Genomic DNA, 17,121 nt, shown 5'->3' on the forward strand with positions numbered 1-17,121 from the left:
AGAAAGTGCTGGGATCAAATTCTGCTTGAAACACTTTGGAACAGTGTAATTGTGGGCAAATCACTTCCTAATTTATAACATTGAGACACTAGTAGCAGCACCTGCCTAAAAAAGATGAACATATGTCAGGTGCTTTTTCAAACTTAAAAATGCCATAGAAATGTGAGTGATTACTATTATCTTTCATTTCTTGATTCTAAACTATATATATACATATATATATTTTCCTCCCTGAGGCAATTGGGGTTAAGTGAGTTGCCCAGGGCCCCACAGCTAGGAAGTATTAAGTGTCTAAGGTCGGATTTGCACTCAGGTCCTCCTTACTTTAGGGCTGGTGCTCTATGCACTGCACCACCTAGCTGCCCCCTAAACCATATTTTCAAATATAATTTTCACAGCCTCTGCTGCGCATGCCTTTGTGTTGATGTTACGGAATACTATGGCATATGAGGATATAGCTTGAAGAATCTTGTCCAGCTATTCATAGAATTTCTCACTTTCCTTTGCAGCTAAGCATGTTGTGGGGGGAAGGGGACCTCTCAAGGGTCTTAGGCGGTTGTCTGGAATACTAAGAAGTTCAGTGGCTTTAGAACCAGGTCTTGGGTCCTCAGAGACTTGATGCTGGGTCATCCCGAGTCCAAAACTGGCTCTCTATCCACTATTTAATAATAATTAGAGCAGATCTAATGCTTTAAGTTTTTCCAAATGTTTTCCAAATATCTCATTTGATCTTTACAACAACCCTAGAATTAGATGTTATTATTTTCCTCATTTTATAGTGGAAAGAATTGAGGCAGACAAAGATTAACTGACTTGTCTGTCCAAGATCACCCAGCTAGTCACTGTCTGAGGTCAGACGTAGGCCCTCCTACCCATGTCACCTCATTAACCTTCACTCCCCCCCACTGCAGTACTCTCTGGTCTGGCTCCATGGGCCATATTTGTCTCTGAACACACTTCATTGTCTGTCACCAAGTCTTTCCACTGAGTGACCACCATGCCATAATCTCCCTCCTCACCTTGGTCTCCTAAATTTCCCTTGCTTCATTTAAGAATTAGCTCAAATTCCAGGGGGCCTGCCCAGGTCCCTCTAGAGAGCTCTGGGTAACCTTACTTCTAAGGTTACCATCCATATACCATATATTTAACTTGTAGAAACTTGTTTATCTATTGTCTCCCCCACTAGGAATGTGATCTCCTTGAGGGCATGGACTGCTGACTAACACCCCCCTCTCCCCAAAGCCCTAACATAATGCCTTACATGTAGGACAGGATTAATCTGTGTTTGTTGATTGACTAACTAAATGCTTGTTGACTGACTGAAAAGAACTCTTCCAAATGACTCACGTCTCAAATTAGGACAAGGTAGGGTGAGGCAATTTAAGCTTTCAGTCTGGACAGCATTGATTGCATCATTGCTTAAAAACCAGCTTCTGCCAGTGTCTGCTGCTTCTCACTTCTCTGACCCATTCTAGGTTCCAAAGCAGGCTTGGCTTGCCTTAGGCACTACCCTGCCCTTGCTCTGAGACTTCCACTAGAGCTCCCAGCTCTCTTGCCTCAGGCAATACTTAGAGCACTGGAGAGCAGTCATCCCCCAGCGGCCTTCCTGGCTCATCTCTTCTTCCTCACTTTAACCAGCAGATACCTCCATAAAACCTCTTAACAGTCAATCAAACAGACATGCATTTATTATGCCCCTTTTATATGAACCAAGCGTCCTAACACTGAAAAAACACCCAAAGAAAGAACCAGCCCTTTCTCCAAAGAAGTTCATGTCCCATCTTCTTACATAGCAATCCACAATGCACTGGCCTCCTGCCATCATGGGAAATGGAGTCTTTGCTCCCTCAGTGAGCACTCCCACTGAGGTCCTTGAATTTCCCACTCTGGCTAAGCTCAGTATACTTTTATTTAACTCTGTATCATTCCACATTCTTCTTTCACTTATAGAGAGAATCCTGATGTAGATGCTGTTCAATTTGTAGTATTACTCACTCCGCCTAAAATCACACATTCGTCATACCAACACTTAAATTAATGTTTATAGATGGTGTTTGAACTGTGCGATTTTTAATGGTTCCAAAGCCACCCTTGTCACTGAAGATAGTTTCTATTTTTGTCCATTTCACAAGTTATCATGGCCACCTGGCCACCCACCTTCTGGGGATAAAAGCTGTTCAGTATTAGGTGGGGGGGGGGTCTTCACAGAACAGATACAGCCTATCGTTGAGCCCAAACTCTTCACCCAGTAGAATAATCTAGAGAGGGAACTCCTTGAACAAAAGCTTCAAGAACCCAGAGTTCTAAGTTACTGTTTGCTTGTCCACCTGGACACAGTAATTCTAACCCAAATCAACCCAATTTAGGATGAATTTTGGATATATCATAATCCAGATTTCATTATTGCTCTTTAAACCCCCACACAGATACATTGGTTAGTCCCCTGAACTAGGGTGATTCTCTTTCCTTCTTTGTCTCTATGCTATTTGTCTCTCTGTGTATTTATCTCTCTGTGTGTCTGTTTCTCTGTCTTTTTCATCTCTTTGTCTGTCTCTCTCTGTCTGTCTCTCTTTCTCCCTCTCTGTCTCTGTCTCCATCTCTCTTTGTCTCTATCTCTGTGTCTGTGTGTGTCTGTCTCTCTCTCTGGGTATCTGTCTGTCTCTGTCTCTGTCTCTGTTTCTTTCGCTCTCCTGCTGTAATTCAAAAAATCACCCAATCGAGCACAGCATGGGGACTTTATGAGATCCCCATCACTCCCCTGGGCTAGAAATCCCATCTGTTGGGTTTTTTTTTTTTTTTTTTTTTGCACATCTGGCTTTTGAGCTGGTCAGCACCAAACATGTGATCCTAGTTAGAGATAATAGGGCAGGGTAGCCCTCCGAGTCTAGGGTTCTGCTTCCCACTGCAAGACTATCTCCAATCAGTTTCTCCAGCAGATAAGGAATGACTTCAAGCCGGGCCCCAGCATAGCTTCCAATATGACGGATCTCTGCAAGGAAGTGCTAGCTGATCTCTGAAGCCCAGATTATTCCCAGGAGTCCCTATATTTCATCAAACACTCTACTTTTCAGTTGAAATGGCAGAAAGCTAGCCAACAGCTCAGAATTGTATACAGTTTAAAATGTGGTTTTCTAAGGACCGTTATTACCATAATTTTTTGTCTGGATCTGTGGTTTCATCAATGTAGGGAATTGCCAGTGAGGAAATCCCCTCTACCCATGCAAATCAGCAGTTGTTTTGCAACTTATAGTTGGAGTTACCTGGGACCTCGAGAGGTTGCGGGATTTAGACAAATCACCCAGCAAATATAGGTCAGAGATGAAACTTGCAAGCTCATCTTCCAATGCCAGCACACCATCAATAACATTTTAGAGCATCTCAATGTAATAATAACAATATGAGAAAGTATTCTTTGGAATACTCTTGGTGGAATATTTTGGAATATTCTTGGTGGAACCTTCCACCAAGGACAGTTCACCATTCCCCCTCTGATCTCCCTCCCACCTGACATAGGAGTTGTTCATCTAAGGTCTGGGAACACTTTAAAAATTATTTTGATAGTCGTTTGTCAATTTAATTGATTTACTTTACATTTTACAAAGGTTTATCAATATAATCGGTGCCTATGTATTTTATATTATATAATAAGAACTTTAGTCTGAGAAGGGGTTCCTCAGTTTTGTCAGATTGTTTGAGGGGCCTGTGAGAAAAGACTAAAATCTCTGCTCAAGTCATCTCCATAAATTCAGGTTTTTATTAACTCTACGGATAGTATCAAGTCATCTTCATATAAATCCAGGCCATCATTAACCTCAGTTTATAGCTAAAGACACGAACTCACTTAAATGATGTGGCTTTTCAGGGATACTTGTCCATTTTTTCTCCAGGAGGGAAGAATAAGAAAGGGGAAATCTTAAAAGGGTGCAATGAAAATGAGGAGAAAGGAGGGCAGGGAGAGTTGAGAGAGAAGAAGCAATTGAGGAAGGAATAAGGAAAAAAAAGAAAGAGATTCAGTAAAGAAACACATGGGGACAATGTGTAGAGGAAAGAGGGGAGAGGAAAAGCAGTGGCAAAGGGGTGGAGATGGCAGAGAGAGGGAGAAAAGGAGCTCATGTATATAAGAGGAGAGGGAGAAATGAATGAGAGGAAAGAAGGAGGAGGAGCAAAGATAAGAAGAAAAAGAAAAGAATTAAGAAGATAACCAAGAGATTGATGGGAAGAAAGAGAAGAAATGGTTTCCCAAACAAGTTTTAAAGCACTAGATAAAACCAATTGTAGAACAAATAGAAGTATAAAACACATAGTCTGAAATCACATATTTGGTAGTGGAATTGAGCCTAGAATTCAACTGTCATGACTTTTGGTCCCCAGGTTCTCTCCACTGCCCAGAGCTACCTCTTCTAATCTATCAGTCAACAAAAGGGAATTTCTTGGGTCCCACCTGCTTTGGGGCAAGAAAGGCACTGTGAGGATCACATAGAAATAGAAGGTGCATCTGATCTCCGGGGGCTGAGGATCTAAGTAGGAATGAGAGAGAAGAGGCAGAAACCCCAGAAAAGCCAACTCATCCAAATGAAACTTGACATGCGGTGTACTAAGGTTTTAGAAAGCAATTTACACACATTATTTCATTTGATCCTTCTAACAACTCTAGGAGGAAGGTGCTGATGTCCTGATTTTAGAGATGAGTAAAATAAAGCCCAGAAGGGTGAAATAGGCACAGTGCTTGAGGCAGCATCCAGTCCATGGGGCTTCTCTTTCATACAGTTTAATTCTCTTACTGTATCATGCTGCTCCCTGAATATAAAATAGAAGAATATGGTATGATGGATAAAGATCAGAATTAGGAAAAGCTGGGTTGAGATCTTGCCTCTGACACATCTTGGGCAAATCACCTAACCTCTCAATGGCCAAGGCAACTCTCTCAAATTATAAGTTGTAAAGCAGTGGCTGATTTGCACTGGTGGAAGGAATTTCCTCATCAGGGAGTTTCCTGTGGTAAGGCAGGGAAATTGCAGGTCCAATATCTCTCGGACCTTCGAAGCTGGTATCTTACTCCATCTTTCTCTTTAATCACCATTGTTTTCCTCTCATTGATCTATTTCACTTAATGCTCCCCTGTCTAGGAAAGGCAATGGAAAAGGGAGGGGCAGAAGCATTTATATAGTGCCATTGTGCTGTTTTTCAGTCATTCTCAGTCACATCTTACTTTCTGTGACCTCATTGGAGGTTTTCCTAACAAAGATATGGAGTGGTTGGCCATTTCCTTCTCCAGCTCATTTTACAGTTGAGGAAGTGGAGGCAAACAAGTGACATTCTCAGTGTCACACAGCTGGTGAGTATCTGAGGTCAGATTTGATTTCAAGTCTCAATGACTTCAGATCTAGCTCGCTGACCACTGGGATACCCAGCTGACTAATACTGCTTCATGAGAGTAGGAACTTCCCCCCACACACACACACCTTTTCTTTGTCTCTCTCAACTCTTGGCATATTGTTTGGTACATAGTAGGAACTTAACGATTATTGGCTTAATTGAGTGATTAACATATTATGGCTAAATCTCACTGTGACATCCTGAATCCTTACCATAATCATTCAAAACCAGGCAAGTAATTTCCTGAGGCACAACTCTGAGCTGACATCAGAGTCCAGGCAGTGTCACCTTCTCCGAGTACTAATGACATTATTTTACCCAATTTCCTTTCTTTTTTTCCTAGACAGACAGAAGAGCATTAAGTGAAGTAGACTTATGAGGGGGAAACAATGGTGATTAAAGAGAATGAAGCATAGCTCAGATGGAGTATGGTGCCAGCTGGATATGGAGGTCAGCCAGAAGATGGTTACCCTAGCTGGGATAAATGGCTCATTAGGAAAGCAGTGGGAGATGGAGGGAGAAAGATCCTCATTATGGATCACCTCGATCAGGGGATCTTCACCTTCTTGGTTCCCTTGGACATGGTGAAACCTCAGTATCCCTTCACAGATTATTGTTTTCCCTTCATTCTCAATGACATCAGTAAGGCAATATATTGGCTTGTTCAAGTGGACTGGATTTAAATGAGGGAGGGCTGTGCAAAGCCACTTGCTTCACTTTCTCCTCCAGAGTCATCTGCATCCTAGGGATGCAGATCAGGATGACTGGAGATGCCCCAGATGCGGTGAGAGACCCTGGCCTTTTTGAGCTAAAGACTTTTTTAGATCTCAAGTTGTTGGTTCTAAAGGCACCCAGTATAGGATTACAAAGGAATCCAAGTCTACTGAAATAGTTATTTTATTAAGTTATTCTTAGGTTCACCGTCCTGGTCCAAACTAGTAGGCAAGCTGTGCGGCAGTGGGGGTTGTTCCCATTTTCGTTGTCCCTCCAGTTTTCATGCTACCTTTGTTGACTATATTTTGGATTTCTCGGGCCAGTGATAGGTCCCCTGGCGTACTTCACAGCCCAGCTGATGACACTCAAGGCTCATGGCTGCAACATGACCTCAATAGCTTAGGGCCATAGAGATACCAATCACCCTGCCCTCCCCCCCCACCAATATACACACAGAAACTGAGGCCTCTATGAGCTCATGTGATGCAGTGAAATGCCCCAGATTTGGAGTCAGAACCCTTGGTTTTAAATCCCAGCTACACCACTTGCCCCCTTAGCGACCTTAGATAAATCACTTCATGTATGAGAGCCTCCAAAGGAAAACTGGAACAACTAAATTAGCCCTCAGCTCCTCTTCAGCTCTACATGTATGACTGGAAATCTGCCTTGGTTAGACCTCATACTAGGACTTCGATATCTCCGAGTGCCCAGGACAGGTGGAGTCCAGGAATACTTTCATTTAAACAATAATGTCTTGGAAGGGATTGCAAGGATCACAGGAGCTGAGCTAAAAGGACTTCTGAGACCATCCTCTTATTTTACAGATGAAGTACCTGAGGCAGAGTGACATGAAGGGATGATATATCCCACAGATCACAGGGTAAAAGAGCCAGGATTCTAAAGTCAGCTCATTGGGACACAGATTTATAGTTTGAAAGGACCTGGGTGAGGAGAGGAGGGAGGGGTCATCTAGTCTACCTCCTCCTTTGAGGGAAACACAAAAAAAGATTTAGGATTCACCAAAGTCACTTTTACATTCAAAGGCAGTGGTTTTTCCCACCATGAAATGTGAGCCATCACAAAGCTTGGAAAGTGACCTGGGTGGTCCTGATAGATCCGACCTCGGATCAGAACGTCCCCTGGAACTTTGAGCACTGCCTGCATACAGACATATGAGAAAGCAGCCTTACCCCCCAGACTCTGAGGACTGAAGAGAGGCCCCATCAAACCAAACTCATCCCATATTAGTCCCCCCCCCCAACAGACCCCAACAGCCTCTCAACAGATGTCAAACCAGTTAAGAATCATGGCAGGCTGGGTAAGCACCAAACAAAATTGAGTCACATGGATTCTTGTTGCCATCTCCACTGTGTGTGTGTAAAAAATTAGTGAAAGGAGAAGTGGCCTCATGCCAGGGCTATGCAATTCATGCCAGAAGATGCTCTGTCATGAGGAAAAGTCTCAGAGGCCATGCAGTTCCCTAGTCCAGTCCCTGGATGTGCAACACCCGAGTCATTTCAGTGAGCTTCGCCTTGACTTCCAGTGAAATCATTAATGATTTTCCTCGAGGCTCTGACAACCTTTCTGAGCCCACCCACGGAACTCCCTAATAAGAAGGAATGATCTGAGACTGTTCCCTCTTCCACCCCTACATTTTTCCTTCTCCTGGAAAATGTCAAAATACTATCCTGGCAGAAAGAGCTCCCCTCGATTGCCATGCAAAAGTAACAAAATATGAAGGATGCCATGCCAAAAAATGGCATCACAGCCTAAACTCCCGGAACGCTGGAAAAAAAATTGGTTTCCCATTTAGATTTTGACAAAGGAGCTTTTAAAAATATGCCTTTTCCTAGTCCTCAGTGTGATTTCCTTATGGCTTTACAAGATACAGAATTGAAGCAATTACAATCTCCAGGTTGAATATTAGTGAGCTAATAAGAATTCCTCAGGTCTCCTGCGATTGACAGCTCCCAAGCTTGATAGCTGAGTTTGTATTCAGGTACAATATGACCAAGTACTTATCAGAAAAGATTTTAAAAACAAACACATACAGAGTGAATGTCTTCTGAAGTAGTTTTTAAGCTACTTAAAAAAAAAATGCTGTATAATGGGGAATTGATCAAAAGCCAGCCTTTGAAGCTCTGGGTTCAAATGCTGCCTCTGACCTATATTAGCTATTTTAAGACCTGAGTATTACTGAACCTCTTGAGCAGTTCTCTCAGACTACATCCCTTAGGCGTCTCAAACTCAGAAGTCAAAAACCGAAGTCTTTTTTTTTTAAAGCTATGGGGGTTAATTGAGTTGTTCAGGGTCACACAGCTCATATGTATCTGAGGTTGGATTGGAACTAGGGTCCTCCTGACTTAGAAGTCATACCCAGAAATAATTTTCTTCCTAAATTCCCTGTTTCTGTCAAGGCCATCATCATTCTTCTCTCATTACTCAGGTATGGATGCTTCATTTTCACTTCCTGATTCCCCACTAATTGTCAAGTCTGGTTCATTCCATCCTCACAAAGGCCCCCTTTCAATTCCCAAGCACCCCAGACCAGGACTTCCTCACACTTTGTTTGGACAAGTCCAATGATTTCCTCACTGGTCTTTTACCATGCATTCTCCACTCAGCCACCAAAACATGAAGCTTCTGTAGCTCCCCAGTACCTTTCTTAAAATCCATGCTCCTCCCATTTGTCATTTGGATAAAAAAAAAAATGAATAACCATTTATTAAGCACTCAGACTATATGCCAGGTTTCTAGAATCCAATAATAAGCACATTTGAGCTACAAAGGGGGATTAGGGGAGGGCACCCAGGCACATATCAGGGGACTGCACAGTTTGAGTTAACATAAAATGAAAGCATACCTCTGGGAGCAAAGTTCAAGTTCCAGTGGGAAGAGATGGACCCATGAATAATAGGTAGCAAAGCTTGGGAATGGCCAGGGCGGTTTTCACAGTTTGAATTCAACCTAACTCCATTCTGACAACAAATAACCCGGTAACTCACTTTCTATCCACTTACTCTTGTCTCTCTTCAATTTTGTACAGGCTGCACCCATGGCCGGAACACCCTCATGGCCGTTGCCTCCTGAAGGTTCCCTTCCTGCTCAGCTCATCTGTCAACCCTCTTTAAGACCTTTCCTGAACACCCCAGTTCCCTGCATCTTAATGTTTTGTTTTGTTATTTGTTTTGTTTGTTTGTTTGTGTGCTTGTTTTTGTTTTTTGAAAGGGTGGCTAGCCTATGTTCCTTTCTCTGTGAACAATTCTGACAACCTGGGCAAATGTAACCTCCTTGAGGGAAGGGATCATCTCAGTTTCATATTTATATCTCCTCTAGCCCACACAGTACCCGGTACCGAGCAGCCATGGAAGAAATGAATGCCGATTGATCTAGCCCAGGGTCTGGATCTCATTAAAGAATCACTGATCTTTTCAAGTCCCATCCCCCACGATTGTACTTTCTGGCCTCCAGTTCCCCTTTAAATCCTAATGCTGTTTCTCTTCCCTGGAAATGTCCTCCTGGGGAAGCAGCAGGACCTCACTGGCTGCCAGAGTGGCCCTCCCTCCCTCCCCAAATAACTGCCGAGGCCATAAACACTGGGCCTAAAATGGTAAGCACTGGTCCAGACCTTTCCACCCCTCCCATTCCTCTATCTCTGTGCCCCTAAGGATAACAATCTTGTCTAAAGGAAGTCTTGGGGAAAGGAGCCAAGTACTTTTCCTACAGAGGAAGGTGGGAGGAGGCCAGCAAGGAAATCTGCTTGATAAAACTCTGTCTCCAAGAAATGCAGTCTTGCAAAGCTCATTAAGGAAATGAGAAAGTTGTTGCAATTACTTTAATGGAAATGCAACGAAAAAGAAAGAAAGAAAAACAGCTTTGTGGGACTGGAAGGGAAGGCCCGGGGAAGCCAGGCCAACTTTATCGACAGACAGCACCCCAGTAAGCTCGGTGCCTCCTAACAGAGCTTTCTTGTCTAACCCCCCCCCCCCAAGTGCGGGAATTGCCCCCAATCTCCTGGCCATTTCTTGCAGACAGGACATTTAATCATCCCCGAGCCTCCACCACAGAAATCTAAAGCAAATGATTCACACTTTTCAAAGGAATTTGTCTTCCAGAACAAGAACCGTGTTTTTCTCTGCTCCAGCCCAACAAAGTGTTCCTTTTGGCAGAGCAGAAATAAAAGTGGTTCGAGGGGGCCTGTCTGGGCTGATGTGTGCCTTTCTTATAACTTCATCTGAGCTAACGGCTCCAAACCAGTGGGTATCAGAAATCTGGGGGGGGGGGGAGGTAGGGGGGAGCAATTCAGAAACTTAGAACACAGGATCATTTTTGAATCTCCCCCCCCCCCCACTAAGGGAAGATTTATTGGGGGATGAGTACCATCCAAAGGCCATCAATTCTTCAGCTGTCCTGACACCTTCATCTGAATTACCCAGTGTTCAGAAGGCCCGGGGAACTGATTATTTTTTAAAAGGCACTGCCCCCCCCCCCACCCCCTCCCCGTGGTATTCGTGCAGCCTCTATCCACAGTCCCTCTGTCTGCTTCTCTAATTAGGCCATTGGGTGCACAGATACAAACATCTGTTTGAAGAGAGCAGAAATACCAAAGTATACAAATGATTCACACTGGCTAAACAAAGGCAAACACAGGATGAGGGCCAAGCCAATGGGGAAGGGGAGGGGAAGCGGGCCCTAATGGCCCAAATCATTTAATATGGGTGGGAACTCCACTTTGGCAATCTCAGACTTCATTCCAGTTTGGAATTCACTTAATCTTGATTCTCAGTCTCGCTTTTTCTATTTTTTTTCCTAAAAATAAAATTTGAGATCATTGACAATTTTTATTAAGCTGTTTACTTTGTTTTAAAAAGCCAATAGTTCCTTGCAAATATATACACACATACAGAGAAAGAGATAAAGATGACAGAGAGAGACATTGATCCTCAAAAAAAAAGTGAGGATCATGGGACGCCTAGTGCTTTTTTTTTTTTTTTTTTTTTCCCCAAGCTGCTTCTCCTCTCCCAAATTAATTTTGGGGACTTAGCTCTTTCAGTTGAGGCACACTGACCAGAGAGTAACAAAACACACACCACATACCACCCACCCCCACTCCAACCTCCTGAACAAAGCTAAGACAGTTGAAGCTATTTTAACTTCTATGAGACACAGCTGTCGATGGGGTTCAAGATTTGCTTTCTGTCATTCCACACAAATCCTGGCCAGCCCCCGACAGCTGAGATGACACGGGCTGCCTTTGGGGACTGGCAGCTATAGATGAGTGTCAACTCCTACAGAGCCCTGCACCCCAGCCCTAATGGCAAAATCAGGGCAAAAAATGGATCTGAAATACCTACAGCTTCAGGGAATTCAAAGATGCTGGATGAGTTGGAAGTGACTGCTTCTGAGGTTCTTAACTATTTTTTTTTTTTTTTTTTTACATCATGCAGTCTGCTGCTGCGTATGGAATAATATATATATATATATATATATATACACACACACACACAATAATATAATATAGTTACATGTGCAATATATTATATATAATATATATAATTGTATTAAATGCACAATATTAAAAAAAAAAAAAAAAAACAACCCACAAGTTCATGGACTGAAAGCTAAGAAATTTCAATCATTCAATCACTAAGCAGTTGTTAAGCACCTCCCCTGGAGGGCCAGGGGATAGGAAAGGGAAAAAGCTACAAGAATATGCACTAAAATAAAGAAAATAAAGGGAGTGGTAGGGGCACTAGGCTCAGACTTGGAAAGGGACAGGAAGGACCTTAAGGGGCGTGTGGAGCGATCCTCTCAGCGGGAGGTAGGAAGTCACTTGGCTCAGTTATACGCGTGGAGAGACAGATCTCGCGTTGGAAGCCAGAGTAAGCCACCCTAAATGTTGCCGCCCCTCGCGCTACCCCTCACTACCACAGAGGAAGGCCGGCTTCAGGTCTCGGTTAGGAGGTGACCCCGTGCCTCCTCTCCAAGAGAGCACTTAGTGCTTTTGCCAAGCGTCTTCCACACTAGCTCAGAAGATCAGAAGAAGAACTGAGGCACTGGAAGGTTCACCGACTTGGCCAAGATCACCACCGAGCTCCCCCTCCCCTCCCCGGCACACCGGCAGCCCATTGGTCAGATCGCCTCGGTGCCCCATCCCCGGCTGCCAGCTCCGGGCAGCCTCCGGCCCCACTCAGTCTGTCAGCTGCACACGAGGCTGCCCCAGGCTGGGGCTCACGGCCACCGGCCGCCTTCTCGGGGGGACTCACGGGCACCGCCCCCCGGCCGGGCCGGTCACTGCGCCCCCCACCCCATCCCGGCCACTCACCGAGGTCAGGCCAGCATCGCTCCGCTCGCACGCGGCCGCCGCACAGGGGTCCCGCAGTCCGGACCGGGGAGGGGGCGCCCTACGGGGGGCAGCTGGGGGTCTCCCACCGGCTGAGAGGCGGCGGCGGCGGCAGCTGCTGGGGGGCACGGCGTGAGCACTGGGGCAGCGGCTGCATTCTCGCTCTGAGCAGTGGGGCTAGCGCAGGGCCATAGCCCGCGGCCCGGCTGCGGGAGCCCGGGCAGAGCCGGGAGCCGCCGGGGCGGCCAGCTCAGTGGGCAGCGGAGCCTCGATCCGGGTGGCCGGCCCCGGCCCCTGGCCTGCGGGGGTCGCTGCTGCTGGGGCTGGGGCAGAGGCGGCAGGACCTGGGGCAGTTGGGGCTGCTGCTCGGGCTGCAGCTGAGCCTAAGCCTGATGTTGCTGCTGCTGCTGCTGCTGAAGCTGCTGCTGCTGAAGCTGCTGCTGCTGCTGCTGCTAGGACTCCGGCTGCAAGGGCCGCCCCCCCAACTCGGAGCTTATTGGTGAAAATGCTGAGCTGCAGGCCAATCCTGGTTCCGTTCCCAAATTTAGATTTCAATCAAGAGACCCATAACCTTTCCAGGGGAAGGGGGAGGGAGAAGGTAATGGGGGAGAGCAGGAAAACCAAGCACCTTAGCAGGGCTCCAGGGGCCAGCTCAGCCACCCACCGTCTCGGAGGCCCCAGTTCCAGGGAGCTCGGGCTATAGGCCCTATCCTGGACAGACTTAGAGAACACAACTTCCAAAAAAAAAAAAAAAAAAAAGCACAGTCTCACTCTTAAACCTGACAACTCAAGGCCATGGGAAACAGCTAGGTGGTCTCCAGTAACTCTAGAGAAGAGATCTAAGTTCCACCTCAAACCTACTTGTGTGATCCCCCGCAAGTTACTTAACTTTTTTATGCCTCAGTTTCTCCTTCTGCAAAACTGGGATGGATAACACCATTTACTTCAAGGAACTTTTGTGAAGCCCAACTGGGATAACATAGGAAAAGTGCTTTAAAGCCTTGCTATAATTGGCCTCATAGAATCTCCATTAGAGGCACTGATCCCAATAAGATCAGAGAAAGGCAAAGATGGGAGGATGACAGGGACATCCGAAATCTCAGAATACAAGTCCTTCATTTTGAGAATAGTTTACATAGGGCTTAAAATTCCAAGGCATTTCGTCCATATCTCATTTTACAGGTGAGAAAACTGAGGTGACTTGCCCAAAGTCACATTTGGGCATCCAGACCTCAATGCCTTAGCCATAGGCTGTTTGGCTGTTGGTGTGGGTTTGACTGGGATACCTGGTGCTGGGATACCTAGGTGGCATTACAAGCAAGACGGGACCCTCAGCCTGGGCCCTGTCTTTGGGACTGAGGACATTTCTCCATTGAACATCTTCCATATTCATCCTTTTCTCTCCACCCACTTGGCTACCAGCCTAGTTTGGGACCTCATTCATTCTCACTGATCTTTACAGCTAGTTCACCCTGCTTCCGGACTACCCCTTTCCATCCCTCTTCCACAAAGCCACCAAACTGATATCAGTCTTTGCATCCTGCTCAACTAGTGCTCTAGTAGCTAGCTAGCTTCCCATTGCCGCCAATGCCCCCAAATGCCCATGCTGGGAACGCCTCCAAACCCTGAAGCATAAAGACCATCTCCAAAGGCTTGTGATTCTCATTATTCCCCTTCACCCAGTCTACATCAAAGCCAAATGGCCCACTTGCAGTTCCATCTCCTGATTCCATACCTTTGCACTCTACTACCAGGAGTGCACTTCCTTCTAACTTCTTAGAATTCCTAGATTCCTGCCACTTCCTAAAGAGGCTTTTCCTGATCCACCCCTTCTCCTATCTCCCCCTTCCTTCTCCCAATTACTCTGTCTATATAATTATATTGAGTTATGTGTATATGTTGTTTTCCATCAAGAGAATATAAACATTTTGTTGTTATAGTCTTTTGTATTCCCAGCACTTGGCATATGGTCAGTGCTTAATAAATGCTTGTTTAATTGTTAAATTGACCAGATTAAGGACTCTTAATTTTTTTTTAATCATAGAATCCTAGAAGGCAGTGGACTCTTTCTCAGACTGTTTTAAATGCACAAAATATAACACCTAGGATTACAAAGAAATCAATCATGTTAAAAAATAGAGCTAACTTTTAAAATAATGAGTTCACAGACCCTAAGTTAAGAATCCCTGGACTAGATGACCTTTTAGTACTTTCCAGGTCCAACACCTCTGAGACCTTTGAAATTCTTAGTCTGCTTAGGGAGACAGGACTTAGTTAACACTTCCAGGCATCTGTGATCTCCCTAATTGCTAACTCCCTCCAGCATCACAGATTGTAACCCATGGATGCCTTCTTCTCACGAGTTGCAATATACATAAAAAGAAAACAAACAATAAAAAGTAACATATGCTAAAATACTGAATGATTGCATTCTCCAACATGAATTCTTTAATGACGAATATTGAGTGTTGACTGAAACCTTTACCATATTGCTACGTTTTGATTTCCATGTACAGATCAAATTTAGACTTCATTGTCAAATGAGAGAGAAGATTAAGTGGAATCTTTTCAGTATTACTTAGTGGATTTGTAAATGTCTTAGATGATGGAGTGGAGAGGAAAATTATGAAGCTCATAGGGGGAATGCCCAATTGTTGGGGGCCTGCCAATATGGTACTCTTAAGAATAAGAGAATCCAAAGGGAATTAGCCAATTTGGAGGAATGGTATGCATTAAAGAGACTGAAATTCAGTAATAATAAAAAGCTGTTTACATCAGATCACATCTTTATTGCCTGAAAGGTGCAGAAAATATAAGACCCCACTGGGCCTTGTGTTTGTTGCCGGCTTTAAAAAAAAAAAAAGCAGAAAAAATGCAAGGGTGAAAGCTATTGTCAAAGATCTGCTGGATAGGCAAGATTTTTTGGTAGATCCAATGACATTGGTAGCTTTGGGCAATATTATTCTGCTTAACATAAAGGCTGAGTGTAGATGCATGTTCACAAAAGGTATTCGCCATTGTCCTGGAGGATGGCCAGTACAGAGAAGGATTCCTATAGTTGATGAAAGTCTCCATTTATGAATGGCATCAAACTCTGAAAACCCACAAGATTAGATTTTTGATTGCTCTTTCATGAAACTTTTTTTGTGTGAAGCTAAATAATCCACATATGAAAAACTAAATGGATGAAAGAAGGCTCTTATTCTTTTAACAAGCATTTTGTAAACACCCATTATTTACTAGGAATTGGGTTTTGTGTCTGTAGATGCAAAAACTAAAATGAAATAAACCTTTCCTTCAAGAAACTTAGATTGTTGTGATGGGGGAAAAAATCCAAATAAATACATTGTTTCCAGGGCTTGATAAAATCAGTACAAAGTCACGTAAATAGAAGTATCTACAAGCTTTCATCAATTACAGAAAATCCTTCTTTGTACTGTACAGAAACCTGGAAAGATTAAGAGAGGTCTATGCAGCTGTCTCACTTGAGGGGAGCTTGAAGGAAGCAGAGGGGAAGAGGGAATTCATTTCAAGCTCTGGTGACAGTTTTTGCCAAGTCTTGGAGGCAGGATATTGAGGCAGGGGGTGATGAGGTCCTGTGCAGCTGGATGACAGTCCACTGAAGTGGTCTCATCTATCTTGGACAAATACTGCAGATGGCCCACAATCCAGATCTGAGATTCAGTAAGGACAAGAGAGAGCTGAATAGCATTTGAAAAGTTTCACAGTTTAAACATATTTAAGATTTTTTCAAGAATTAACACAAACATACTTCTGGTGCTGCTCTGTGGCTGTGGATTATGGAATTAGACAGTCTCAGAAGAATCAACATTGTAGATGGCCCCAAGAGCAATTGAGCGATTCATCATCCCACAGGGGTTTATGGAGCCCCTTGCTATGTCCCAGGGACTTCATTGGAGATACAGAGAAAAATGAAACAATCTCTGAAGTGGAGAAGCCTACATCCCAAAGAAGAGACAGATATATAGCTAAACATATATAGGTATATAAAGATATATACATACAGATAGAAATATACAAGGCAAGAATATACAAGATGTGTATAAAGTAAATCCAAAAGGGTATTAAATACCATATGATTCATGGAGACATATGTAAGAAGCAGTATGAGGCATCTAGCTTGGATTGTGACTAGAATACTGAGCCTGGAGGGAAAAAAATCCAGAATTTAAATTTAGCTTCAGACCCTTAGTTGTGTGAAAGTCGTTTAAACCTCTCAGCCTCAGTTTCCTTAACTGTAAAATGAGCATATCACCCATCTCATGAAGTTGTGAGGATTAAATGAGATTGTACATATAAAGCGCTTAGCACATTGCTTGGCACATAGTAGGTGCTTAATAAATGCTTATTTCCTTCCCTCCCTTCTTAAAGATATTAAAGAACTATATGATCAGAAAAAAAGATGATTTTGTCTATAACATGAGTGAGGGATAACAGATGAACAGCCTGTGTACTTCATTAATCATCCATAATGTTAAAAAAATAGAAAAAGACACCCCCACCTCCAATGTGTTAGATATATCTTCTGTGAAAAATTAATGACAAGATGTGAAGATGTGGATGAATTATAATCTGTGCTGATGGAGACAGATCCAAAAAGCACTGCCTTCTCTAGAGATATGAACCAAGGGTTCTGTAAGATCTTAGACAGCTAGAAGAAAAAGCAT

The 17,121-nt window shown here is 43.9% G+C and overlaps 1 protein-coding gene across 1 annotated transcript in view; it reads right to left on the minus strand.

Annotated features, from left to right (window-relative positions):
• Positions 1-13,133, minus strand: part of PRICKLE2 (prickle planar cell polarity protein 2) — a 175,935-nt gene extending 162,802 nt beyond the window's left edge. Inside the window, exon 1 of the mRNA XM_023498094.2 lies at positions 12,416-13,133. The gene's annotated coding sequence lies outside the window, so the exon portion shown is untranslated. The remainder of the gene's footprint in view (positions 1-12,415) is intronic.
• Between the last annotated feature and the right edge of the window lie 3,988 nt (positions 13,134-17,121).

This window comes from Sarcophilus harrisii, chromosome 1, assembly GCF_902635505.1.
Source record: "Sarcophilus harrisii chromosome 1, mSarHar1.11, whole genome shotgun sequence".
In the NCBI taxonomy this organism is placed as follows: domain Eukaryota; kingdom Metazoa; phylum Chordata; class Mammalia; order Dasyuromorphia; family Dasyuridae; genus Sarcophilus; species Sarcophilus harrisii.